Raw genomic sequence first — 13464 nt, forward strand, 5'->3', positions numbered from 1 at the left:
AGTTGTGTATCTCCCCACATGTAATCCACTTCCTGACATCGGATGTGGTCCTGTGTTCACAGCGAGGCGAAATCAATAGGCAGCCATCGTCCTCACAGAAAGCTCAAGATGAGATCTGGCATGCTAGAGGAGACTGGAGAGGTTTCTGGGCAGAGATGCTGGATGGGTTTGGGCGAGGAGGCAAACGAACGTCACAATCAGCGATACATGACATGTTTGTCCAAGTGGAAAGTATCCCTGCCTGCGTGTGCTTTGTATTAAGTGGTGACCTCTCTATCTGTCTGTCTCCTCAACTGGCTTTGTGTGTCTTAAACACACACACACACACACACACAACACCTCAGGGCAGATAACATATCCGCATCACTGCAGTGCACTAATGACCCCCTTCCCCTGCCTGAAGACCTGTCAGACACACACTGTCCATGCCACTGCCAATCAGGAGAGTACCTGTCTACAAACATTCACGTCACTCCTCTCTCACCTCTGGACTCTCTGCATGTCAATAACTCAGCTGAACACAGCCCATCATGGTTTGTCAATCAGAATCCAATTTGAAACCGTAATTACTCAGTTGGCTCAAAGGTAATGAAACAACATTAGGCACAGATATGAATAACTCACCTCCTTCAAGTCTGACACTGACTAGCATTCTGTCCTTGCCAGTTTTGGCCTTTAGTCTCTGCTTATGAGTCTACAGGGAGATTGCTGATGTCAAATTGCAGCTAAAAGAAAGACAGCTTCCATCAGAACAGCAGCCGGTCCTTTGATTTAATCTCTAAACTGGCTGCCTACAAATTTTCATGCTGGATCTGGAATGAGCGTCACCACGAGAGAAAAAGACTATTTTGTAAAGGCCAAGGTATTGCTTGAAATAAACCAGTTCATGTGTCCGAAGACAAATGCACTTGCGGCTGTTCTGAATGGCCAGGGTAAAATAGGTTTCTGCCAGAGAGAGGGACGATAACAGTCAAATGGGGATAACATCAGATCACACACTTTCTGACAGTGTCTCTGCAAAGGCATTCATGGTGTTGCACTCATTTGTACCTTTTACAGCAACATTTCCACATTATCTTTCAACTAAAAAGATATGGGAAAAAGATTAAGCAGCATTAATGTTTGATGGCTGGGCTCTGACCTCATCACTCACCACAAGGAAACTCTGGGCTCAGGACAGCAGGGAGTGACAGATGGATTTAGGCAGACTGAGGACAATATGTGGCATGAGGTAGCTCTTCTCAAGCATATTAATACTCTATGATCCGACGCGCACTTTATTTAAAGCAAACTGAGGGCTTGAGAACAGTAAAAGTTTCAGAGTAGGACTTTTTATATTGCAAAACTGCTCATCTTATTTAAGCAAATAATCCGGGTATTTCCTCCACCACTGCCTTTCAGCATACACGCCTCTCTTTTTGACCACCACTATTGTTTAAAGCAGTTCCTGTTGAACCATGACTAACATTTAAAATGCTGCCCTTACAGCCATTGGAGCACATGTCACTGCCACCGTAACATTACAGCTCACCAAAGAGCTGCTGTCAGTAATGACCTATCAAGCCTGCAGGCCTCCACAGTTTCCTGCAGGGCTCAATGGAGCAGAAAATAGGAAAAACAAACCAACAGAGTTAGCAGCCTCTAAAAACCTTATCCAGAGCCCCATGTCAGCGGCTCGTATACTTGCGGCACTCTCTCCTCCACTTTCTGCTCGCCCACTTTCACCTTTGCTGAACTCTCCTGCATCATTCTTCATCTGAGCGCTGCTTATTGTCCGTGCATTGATGGGTTGTTTGTGTCATTTCACCCGCTAATTAAGAGGAAAGAGCAGCATGGACTCAGGAAAAGGCTGCCACTCCCCCAAACAGACCAGCAGAGAAAGCACAGAGCCGGAGATAGAAAATGGATGACTGGTTTGGTTGGTGGTGTTGTGTTGTTGGGTGTGACTCATGGTATAAAAGACTACCAGGAAGAGAAAAGGAGACCAGGACTTAAAGGGAAAAAGGAGTAAGACAGTTAAAGCAGGTGCTCAGCAATGACTTCAATTCAGGTTAAATGTTCTGACCTTGAAAGCTTTGTTTTTAATCCCTGTGGAAGTCAGAGCACATCTTAAAACAAAGCTCAGTGTGACACAAATGCAAAAAAGAAAGTTCAAGACTCTTCTCCTCTTCATTTAGCAGATAAAAGGCAAAGCAATAATTGTGTAATCACTGTTGCATAAAGCTAAAGCTTCCTGAATACTTTGACAATCTTAATTACTTCTTTAAGGAAAATAGTTCTATCACAAAGGTTCAGGTTCACATTTGTTGTCATTTTCTCATGTGCTTCACATTCTCACACAAAAACAAACTGTGGTTCCTCTTGTGCCTCTCCGATACAATGCTGTGTTATAAAACATACTCATGTTAAAAATAACCTATTACGTTAAAATTGCATCAGCAAAGATGAAACAAGGCCTCAGACCATTTCCTGAGCTTGGATGTCTAGAACCAGTGGAGTATGACAAACAAAGAGCCTCGACTCAAAACATCATTTCCAGATTCTGCAGCTTTTGATTTGTGCGGCGCAGAGAATAACAAGACTAATCAGACCCTGGTCAAACTGAACATCAGACAGCAACTGATGTGAGCTAAATTCAGCTCAGTTTGTTGGGGAATAAACCAGTTTGGCGTTAGACTCAGTCCTATTCCGCACAGTTTCTGGCAAAAGTGTCTACAGCGTTGTTAGCAGTGCCTCTAGCTGAAACATGACAACATGCTAACATGCTGATATTTAGCTGGTATCACATTTACCATGTTCACTATTTTAATTTAGTGTGATGTTGCATTCACACAATGTTGGCAGAATGGGAAAAACAACCCTCTAATGCTAAAAAACGTTGTATTCATAAAATAACCTCAATTAGCCACTTTTGTTGTGTTGTATTTTGTTACCAAGTGAAACCAGATGCAAACAGAGTAAAGAGCATATAAAATTAGCAGAATATAATTATGTCAGTAGATTGATATAACTGCTAGAAGTGGTGCATTTGCAGGTATTTTTCCCAATATTTTGTTGACATGTCTGTTCACTAAAGTGAGAGATGTCGTCAGACCCAGAAATTCCTGATATCTCATGCTCGTTAACGGTTCTTCCCACTCCCCTGCTCAAATAATATTTAAACTATAAGACATGAACATTGCATTAGCATGCTAACATTTGCTAATCAGCATAAACACACTTCAGCTGTGGCTGCAGGGAACGTGATTAGTTTTGTAGGTATATGGTCATAAGATTAAGCCCGGAACAATCATCACATTTCTCACAGTTCCAGTTCAGCTTGTGGGCACAATTACCAACCAGGCAAAAATGCCCTGGAACCACAAAGCCACCAGGTCTCCAAAGGCCTCAGATGACCTGTGCAAATTTGGTAATATGCACTAAAGCAAAATGTAATCTGAATGATAAGAACTACTTCCTGCATTCGGCCCTGGTTTGTCACATTTCTTTAGCATCTTAAATATTTATGTTGATACAATGCTGACAGACCGTAGCACATATTCTCAAATAAATTTACTCTCAATTAAATTATAAACAAATCAGGTTGGGAGTTGATGGGGGCTAGATCTCTAGAGCCATGCCGCTAGCATGACTGAAACATGCACACACAAACTGGCTGTAGTACAAGGCTTTGCATTTATTCATTCATTGTTGACTGAGCTTAATAATATCACAACCTCTTTAAATGAAATATGAACATGACGATACCAGCAAAGACTGCTCTTAAATTAACAGACAAATAACAATGAAATACTCATTGACTCTGCTCTAATGCAAATGTCTTCTCCTTCTCCATCCCCATCCACACCCTCTATAAATCCCTTCATTTGTTTCTTAATGTGATTAATTACACAGAGGACAAGAGCTCCTATGAGACAGGTGATGGAGATGCCAGAGACAAGTGGTGACCTCTGTTCAGTGTGAGTGCAGCGTGAAACAGGCTTATTTATTCTGCCAAAACTGCAGTGAAAGTGGTCCAGATTTCAAGCCACCGTCTGCTGTTTAGAGAAACTGTGAGACTGTGCTGAAGTGCATGCTGGTTGATGGATAAACACACGCACTCATACACACACACAAACTGAAGAGTATCTGAAATCTCTAGCCTTAGGGAACCAAATCATTACCAAAACTTTACTTTTACTGCCAGCAGACTGAAGAAAGAAAGATGCAGGGAAACAACAAATCAACAGATAAAACTCAGCTTTAAAATATAGGGATTATGTGTGTCTTTGATCTTCTATGACATGCACCTTTCAGGAGAGCTTTCCCCTGCAAAACCCTTTTGTTTTTCAGCCACATGCTTAATATTTCTGTGCCGTTACTATGAGCACTTAAAGAACAAGAGATGAGAGGTTTTTAGATCGAGGCTGGATCTTATTAACCCAGTTTCAGTCATGGCCTCTGCTGCTGCTGTTGCTGCTTCTTCACAGAGAGAGAGAGAGGCAGAGCTCCCCGCTCTTTTCACCAACATGTCTGAATATTTCATAGCACTCCATTCCTGCTTAACTGCTGCTTGCCTGCCACATTTCATATTTCACCGTGCTTTGTCTTTTCAAAGCACTGCCGGCTAATGGAGAAAAGGGGCTCCTCCTTAAAGTGTGTGTCTGTGTGTTGTACTGAGCAGTGTTACCATTAATCAGAGTGTAACATCTGAACAACATCTGTAATTTAAAGCTGAGCAGATGCTAATGGATTATGAGATTTTTCCAAGATTAGCCCTGTGTCATTTCTGTTTTATTACACTGTACATTAGTGTTGCTGAGTATAACACTGAGGAGACAGATGGACAATGAAATTCAGTGTTTGGGGGACAGATGGGTGTGCTGACTGAGCCTCCAGGACACATTGATGAATAAACATCTTTCAGCAGACAAAACTCCTGTTTTAGACATGTGGACCTTGAACCAGGTTTAGAGCGCTCGTTCACTGCATTTATCTACACGGTATCAAGTCAAAAAAGCATCTGTAGCTACGTTTTTTATCTTTCTTCTCACCCTTTTTTTCTTTTCAGATGTCAGAGGAGTTTATTTGCTCAGGATCATGGCAGCAAGTGAATTTCAGGTGGTCGTGACATTCATTCAAATACACTACTTGTGAAACTAAAACTCTAAACAACAAAACACTTTCAGTGCCACAAGCCAGCTCTCAGCATCCCACACATTTTAGGAAAATTCTGGCTGCATGTCAAAACACCTGCAACTGTAAAATAAACAGCATGCAGCAGCCAATATTTGGAGCACAGATCATTTTGACAGAAATCCTCATCTGCGTTTCAGCACAGCCAGAGACAATTAGTGAGTTATCACTAAGTGTCTTTTTAAAGTGCTCTAGAAGCTTGGACTCTTCAATTAGTTGCCTCTTCAGTACCACTTTCTAATAAGGCACCATAAATGAAGGCTTAACTGTAACTAATGGCTTTAGCAATGATGTGTAAATACTTTTCCAACGCTTACTTTTTTCCAAATTCCCAGGTAATGAACCACTTGGCTAGTGTTAAAAAATGTCTAATAAACTATCAAGCCTACAACTGCAGCAGCTGATTAGCTTAGCTTAGCACAAACATGTGAATAACCAAATGAATATCACAGAACAGTGATAAAATATGTGGTGAAACCCTACAACACTTCAGTACATTAGAATGTCCATGGTTTAGGTTAAAGTGTTTACAACAACAGACTGTTTGCGTCAACGTTTAACACAGGACACCTCTATGTGACACTCCAGGTGGTTCTTACAATCAGGTACACAATCAACTGGACTACCAGAGGAAATAAAACAGCCAATTACAGGTTTTCAAATAAATGGACTCTGCTTGTTATTTGGTTATGTGAGGAAAACAAATAAACTGCTGAGAACAAAGCGAGTACAATGCCAACACAAGGTCAAACAAGTCAAGGAAAGGAAGGAAAGGAAAATAGATTGACTTCTGTACTTCTGTCACATGAGAATCTTTATAGACACTGCATCTCAGTGGTATGAACCAGCACAGTGAATACATATTTCCTTATGGACTTTACCCTTTACAATAAATATGGGTGAGGCTGACAGGGAACTACTGAAAATGATGAGTAATGCCAAAGATTATGTGATTAAAATGTGCGCGACACTGAAAGTCACATGTTAATCCTTCCCCAGTGGGTCTACCTTCTACCTTGTGTTGTGTTGTGATGACGAAACAAAATGTTGTCTACCGCCTTGACGGAAGATAAAGACAGAGTTCAGTTGCAGGATTCTTGTACTCAGTTTACACTTCACACTGAGAGATGAATGTTGAAACCATCTCATATCTCTCTGTTAAATATGAGGCTATAACAAGCTGCTGGTTAGCTTAACTTATTTTAGCTTAGTGTAAAGACTAGGGAAGAGGGGAAACAGCTAGCCTGGCTGTCACCTTTAGACCAAGCCATGCTAGGAGTTTCTCCCTGGTTCCAGTCTGTATGCTAAGTTAAGCTACCAGCTGCTGGTTATAGCCTCATTTTTTATTATTTAGAGATATGAGAGTGGCATCCATCTTTATCTTCACAAAATTCCCACATCAAGATATTATAGCGAATAGGTATGAATGAAGTTACATTTTACCAAAATATGCCCTAATCTGAATATTTTCAGTGTCATTTTTTTCAGTCTTTACATTTACACATCATGATAACATCATTACATAATTATGTCTTCGTCAAAACGTGACAGAATAATCTTTACCTCTTATGTCCACTTACTGCAGTATTTTCTCCTCAGCTCACAAGGTGATGTCGTTACAGCTGGTCTTAATTTGTTCAAATATATTTATTGATGAAACACCTTGATGTGCACGACTTGCTAACAATAAATCTAATTAATGTCTGTGTTTGATGTACACTCTGCTGTGTTGACTTTACCACAGTGGTCACGCTGCTGGTACTGGGACATGATAAATAATGATGTAGAGCCAGTGAATGTTCATCCCAGCCTTTTCCTAATTTCTGGGCTGAAGTGTCCCATCATCCCACTGCAGCCCTCTGAGCTTCAGTTCAACATCAGCAGCACAGAGCGCCCATCATGTGTCCACACACATTACAGGTTTAGGGAGGGTGACAGAGAAGCATCACTCCCTGACCAGCAATCTATTACTCAACTGAGTCATTCCTCTTAGCACTGCCTCTAAATTACATTTCTGCTTTTGAGATGTTTTTATTTTTTCCTCCCCTCCCACATCTGCGGCAGGGCTAGTGCATGTACAGGCTTCCACTGATTGCCTCGCCGGAACCGTGATTGAGCGGGGATACGATGTATCTCTGAGGCCGTGTGGAGCTATAGGCTGCATACCAAGCGGGTACGCAGCACGCACAGGAGAGTCGTGGATAAGGGAGGCATCAGTGAGCGGGAGGAAGGGAAACCCTGCACAACACGGCTCTACAGAGATCAGACGTTACTCAATGCATCAGCACAGACAAGCTTTGTTACAGCAGCTCGGGGTTAATCTGGATATAATCATGCAGATGATCACATAATACATTTAATAAGATAATATCCATGTGGTTTTAGAGGCAGTCAACAACACATGTGCTATTACACTTCTTTGTTTAGTGGACAATGTAAACAGGATTTATGTGAGAGGCAAAGAGGATGCTGAGAGTACAGCTCTACGAAGGCAGAGAGCACAAACTACAGAGGCAGTGAAGTTGACTAGTTAGCTTTAGCTTAATAGTGCTCTTGTTTTAGCTAGTTTGCTGTTTTTATTGTGACATTGTGTTATCTAGTGCCAATACAATGAGAAAATTGGAGGATTTTGGATTTGGGAATCCAGAAAATGTGTAATCCTTCACATTTCTCTGCCATTAACAGTTAGGGTTAGGGTTATTAATAGCAGCCCTACTGTAATTTAAACATCCTACATGCATCACACATGCAAACCTCAAGACCTCATTCCACATAAGAGGCTTCAAATCTTGCTGCTGACATCTTATCAGAGAAGCCTCGTCTCTTTTATGTTCAACCACAACTAGATCTCACACCTCACATCAATATGTAAGTGTAACTGTAAGTGCTGTGACTGCCGGTGTCAAACACAAGCCAAACACTAATCTGAGGGAAAAACCACCACCTTGTTTTTGCTGTCTAGTGCTGTAACTGTGGCTCAGCTAGGTTTTCAGCTCAGTTTTGTAGTTACTGCAAATTTAAAATGCTGTTTTCATAGAAATTATACAAGTCTATTGTGTATTATTTTTTGTTGTTTTTTGTTTTGAACAAATATGTAGTTACAGTGTTTTGATGTGCACAGCAGAGCACATCAATCTGGCACCATGAGCTACAGCCTGACACAGAAATATCTACCATAATAATGCATCTATGTATGAATGTATGTGCACACACACACACACATCTCTATTCTGTCTTGCCAGATCTTGGAGACGCAGACCTCTAATGCTGTGTGACTGCGCTCCCCAGGGCTTTCTTTCTGCTCTGCTGGATGAGCTCTGCTGCCTGCGTGTAGAGAAATCAGGGAATCCCTACATTCCCCAGCTTCTCTCCTCTCTTATTCACCCATTTATTCCCCCTCTAGCCTTGTGTGTTTGTGTGTGTGAGCTGTATAAAGGCTCAGTTATCATTAGGGTAGGCATTCTCCCCATGACAATGATAAAACAGCCTCAGCAGATACCGCATCTTTTGCTTACAGCCAAAGCCAAATGAACCAATTTAGAGAAGCGTCACTATGACAAATTATAGTACGGCTGGGTATCTTACGCAGCAAAAGCTTGTTGTTCATGGAGAAAAAACAGCAATGTAAAATTTGTCAGGGATGTTGAAATATTTAATACTGGAACCAAAGCTCATACTGTATGTAAACCATCAAGAGGCTGCTTACTTAAATATTACATCCAGTTAGGGGGCTTCATAATGAAACTAATGATAATATATGAAGTTGTGGGTGTTATTTTTACTCATTAGTGCAACTGTTTTGTTTTAATTTACAGCTGTTTAAACACAGAGACTTAATGTTTTTTCCAGCCAGACTCAAGAATGATGGCTGACAGAAAGCATTGGCTAAATATTGTCTGCAGCTACTTTGTCTGTGTACGAAGCCGCTTTGGCCAGCAGCCACACTGTCTGACAGGTCGGATAAACTCTTTGGAAGGCTGAAATGGCCTTTTGTATTTTCACACTACAAAGGCTGCCAACACAGACTGACACCTGATGTCAAATAACTGCATCAAAGAAGACTAAACCAGTCAACATGGGCTAAACCTTTGTCTAACCTCAAACTGTGCAAGCATTTGACCAATGCATGTAATGTTGTACTGGAACAAGCAGTCGATTAACTGATTATTTAATCAACACAAAAACAACTGACAATTAATTTGATGATGGATAACTATTTAAAGGAACAGACTTATTAGCTTTCTTGCAGAGAGGATTGATAGAAAGATGGTGGATTTCCAAACAACTTGTACTATTCCTTTTAGTCCTTTTTTGTCCTGCATCTTCCCATATCTTTCACACCTTGTCAAGTGATCAAGCAATATCAAGACTATTTTTTCTGGATTTTTGGATTAAAATATTTCACAGCTGAGAAGATTTGCTGATTGATCAAGTGGTCAATCATGAGAGAACGTAATCAGCAAATTTCAATAATCAGTTAACTGATATCTGTAAAGCAAAAAAGCCAAACATTCTCTAATATCTCTAATAACCCAACTCAACAAGTGATAACAAAGTGAATATGTTTACATTTTATAGAGCATATAATTGAAATTTTAACAAAAAGATATGAGATTCATAAATAATTAGTTATATACCTTTGCTGCAACAATAAGATGACTGAAAAAACCAAACACAAACTGCAACTCCTACAACCCTAATGTAACTTATACATCCTGTAAGCATCAAGTAATTCAGGGACTCCTAACCTTCTTGTCAGGACTTCTGGGTGCTGAACAGAGGCTTCAAATCCTGCTGATAACATTTTACCATTTTCCAAAAGAAGTTTCTCATCTCTTTTACCATCAATCACAACTGGGCAATATTTTCCCCTTAAGAGCTGCGAGTGGGAGCATAAAACAGGAGCAAACCACCGGCTAATCTGAGGCAAAAAACCACCTCTGAATTGGAACGAGGTCAGCACGTTGCTTCATCAGAGCTGTGCCCACCTCACACCTCTCCAGTCCTGGTACACCTGCCGAGCATTATGTCAGATGACAAACCAACCCTGCAGACATTTAGCAGCATCCTGAGACTGCGCTCAGTTGGCAGTTCATTAGGTACATCCAGCTCAAACTAACACACAACAGTCCTGCAATAAATCCTGAAGTTCTAGTCAGTTTTTACTGAAACTGTTTCAGACAGGTGCTGACTCAACCTTGAGGCTGTGGTGCAGTTTGTGAATTGTACTGCATTATACAGACATGTGTCTCTATTATTTTTGTCCACCCCATTTATATCAGTGAGAGTAGACGAAATAACAGAAACACCCTCTCTCCTCAGTTCCTCAGCGCACTGCTCTGTGACTGTCGCTTTTTCAGCAACACTGGCCATCCCTGAAAAGCCCTGAGACGTGCTGATGACTCCACATCAAACTACAATGGACAAGGTCATCATTAATTATCAACTATGAGACACTAACAGCCAATTATAGGAACATTTGAGCGATTTCTCTCAAGTCACCCCTTGTTATTATTGAAAAATGCCCTGAGAGAAAATGTCATATCAACTCCAGGTGATTATTTGATCCATCCACTGCCTGTCTCCTCTAACTACTGCTCTCCATATTAATGTTATTATTACATGACAGGTTTCATATCTTTCTACTAGTCGCCTGGGTTGTTGGAGGAAGTTAATTAGTGCAACATATTCTCAACAGACTATCAAACTGACTGAACTGACTAAATTGACTGCAGATTAAATCTAGCGTCGAAACCAGCGGAGGCAACAAGAAACAAGAAAAGGAGCTTTTTGCTGCATTGCACCTGCCCAAACGCGCCGAACTTTAACTGGGAAGTGAGCTGTTGTCTGGTCCCGTTGCTGTGTGATTAGCCTGATCCTCCGAGGTCGTGATGGTGGACAGACCGCCCCGACGAGAGAAAAAAAGAAAGGCACAAATAAAACATCACTAACTGGAAACGAGCGGTAGCGGCTGCTCATGAATGTGCCATATGCCAAAGAAAATGCGGTGGTGTTTGGTGTCCCGGACGTGTTGCCGGTTGACCTGCAGAGCGGCGGTGTCTTACCTGGTGGCTGCGGACAGAGGCGAGGAGCCAGCGGGGAGAGAGAGCACAGGCGGTCCGGAGAGAGAGAAAAGAGTCAGTCCGGAGATCGAGGAACATGTACGTGGAGCGTGTCTGTCCTGCGCGCCTCGGCGGCGTCTAAAGGCAGAAATCCACAGCCAGGGTGTTCCCGACTGGAGGGGGCGTGGTGTATGTGTGTGTGTGTTGGCAATAATCCTCACAAATAGACTTATATTTCGGACAATGCGACAGTTGTTTCTGCTTCTGCTGTTCAACATGTAATAAACTTAACGACTCGATTAAAGGAGAATTTCGCCCAAAATCAGGGCATCATACTGCAGTACTGGGCTCGAAATAGGTTCAGGGAAACTCCCTGTTGTCGTTGGCGGTACATTATGTATTATGGATTCCCCTTCTGAGCTCCTCTGGGAGTTTGTGTTAGTGTGTCTCTGCCGTAGACTGACAGTTTATTCAGTTGAAGCCTGGTAGCTGTAAAAAAAAAAAAAAAAAAGAAAAAGAAAAAGAAAAACAAAAACAAAAAAACAAAACAGGGCTGCTGATGTAAAAAAAAAGAAGACTGAATTAAAATTACAATATAAGACAACTTTATTCTCTATCATTGCGGTCTCTGCAGGTGTTAAAAATGACCTCTTCATCTATGGTTTTGTCATTTGACAAAGCGGTTTACGCGGCTCGTTGGTCTAGGGGTATGATTCTCGCTTAGGGTGCGAGAGGTCCCGGGTTCAAATCCCGGACGAGCCCGTTCTTTATAATAATAAAGTTCATTAGCAACACAGCAAATTCTCAAGCGAAGCAGTAAGATACAAACTTAGTATAATAATGTAATATATGTGGTTAACTTATATGTAAGTACGTCAAAGCACATGGTCTTGTTGGTCGTGTGAAACTTTAGTGCATCTCTCAATTCTAGGTTTCCTTGGTTAAAATGCATAAATGTACTGATTTTGATTTTATTGTGCCACTGTAGTTGTATTTTTTGCCCCCTTTTGTTGTATGTTGCTCTCTGCAGGCTATTGTATGCATCTGTTGTGCATGTTAAGTACCTGACAATGCAGCATAGTGATGCCCTACACAGCAGGCTGCACCTTGTCTTTACTAACATTAACACACACTTTCATCACACTTTCTTATTGGCCTGTTCTGCTATTTAAATTTCATAGCCTCCCCTTTTTTAGTATGACCATGTAACAGCCAGGGACAACAGATGGACATTTGTCTTTTTGCTTAACCCTGGCTCATTTACAGCAGTGTTTATTAATGTGTGCTGTCCCTGTCAAATAAACCAATGAAAATGAACAAACAAATCTAATGACCATAATAAAAAGCCTTACAAAGAAGTACTTGTGCCTCTGCTGTATTATAAGTGAAACATATTTCACATGTTTAACATATGTGGAGAATCATTTTTAAAAAATCACAAAAAAAACAGACATTTCACACCTGAATGTAATACATCACATTTGCAAAAAACAATTTATCATATAATATCACACAGGAAGCATATTCTGTAGGTACATGAGGTTGAATTTCACATGCTGATACTACCATGAATTACAAAAGACAATACAGATGAATTTAAACTTTGAATTTCTGACCTTGTTAAAGAGGTGTGTGATTGTTTCTGATGTTGTTTATGTGTCTTATTAGTGACCTTATTTTTCAGCAGTACTTAGGTCTATCCCTGGAGCAATAAAATTTCATTTGTGGTGAGATTACTCGATTAAATAAAGGTTAATTTCATGTTTTTGTTTTTCGTAAAGTCATTTTTCAACTCCTGTTGCATTGTCAACAATTTCAGAAACCATCCCTTGGGAATGTAGTCACTAATTGCTTTGTATTATTAAGCAATTAGACAGCAAATTTCCCATTGCCAAATATTGAGAGCATCCTTCTCCATTACATTACAGTGGAAGTCTGAGCCCAGCCCATAATTGGATGTTTTAGAGAGGACAGTTCAATTTATTGTGGTTTATACAGCATACACACTGGGCTTTTATAAACTCTGAAGACAGGCTGCACTGAGGCTTTGACCCATGGCCGCACTAATCTACTGAGGTCTGGGTCCAAAACATGTTGTTGGGTCCCTGTTGACCCTCAGTATATAGCCAGTGTTGTTCAATAGATGAATTAATTGGCAATTCTGGATAATTATTTAAACTTTCTATGAGACTGGGGCTACGTGATGGAGGGTCTGTCATTGCTGACA

The 13464-nt window shown here is 40.9% G+C and overlaps 1 protein-coding gene and 1 non-coding gene across 4 annotated transcripts in view; one reads left to right on the forward strand and one right to left on the reverse strand.

The window, feature by feature from the left end:
- Positions 1 to 12382, reverse strand: part of sytl5 (synaptotagmin-like 5) — a 37037-nt gene extending 24655 nt beyond the window's left edge. The window contains exon 1 of one of the 3 annotated variants that reach the window (XM_018671967.2): positions 11241 to 12382. The gene's annotated coding sequence lies outside the window, so the exon portion shown is untranslated. The remainder of the gene's footprint in view (positions 1 to 11240) is intronic. The other 2 variants (XM_018671966.2, XM_018671968.2) reach the window with 2 other exon arrangements.
- On the forward strand, positions 11928 to 11999 carry trnap-agg (transfer RNA proline (anticodon AGG)). Its single transcript has one exon. It is a non-coding gene; the product is annotated as a tRNA-Pro (tRNA).
- Positions 12383 to 13464: the final 1082 nt, after the last annotated feature.

The sequence above is a fragment of the Lates calcarifer genome, linkage group LG1 (genome assembly GCF_001640805.2).
Source record: "Lates calcarifer isolate ASB-BC8 linkage group LG1, TLL_Latcal_v3, whole genome shotgun sequence".
NCBI lineage: Eukaryota > Metazoa > Chordata > Actinopteri > Centropomidae > Lates > Lates calcarifer.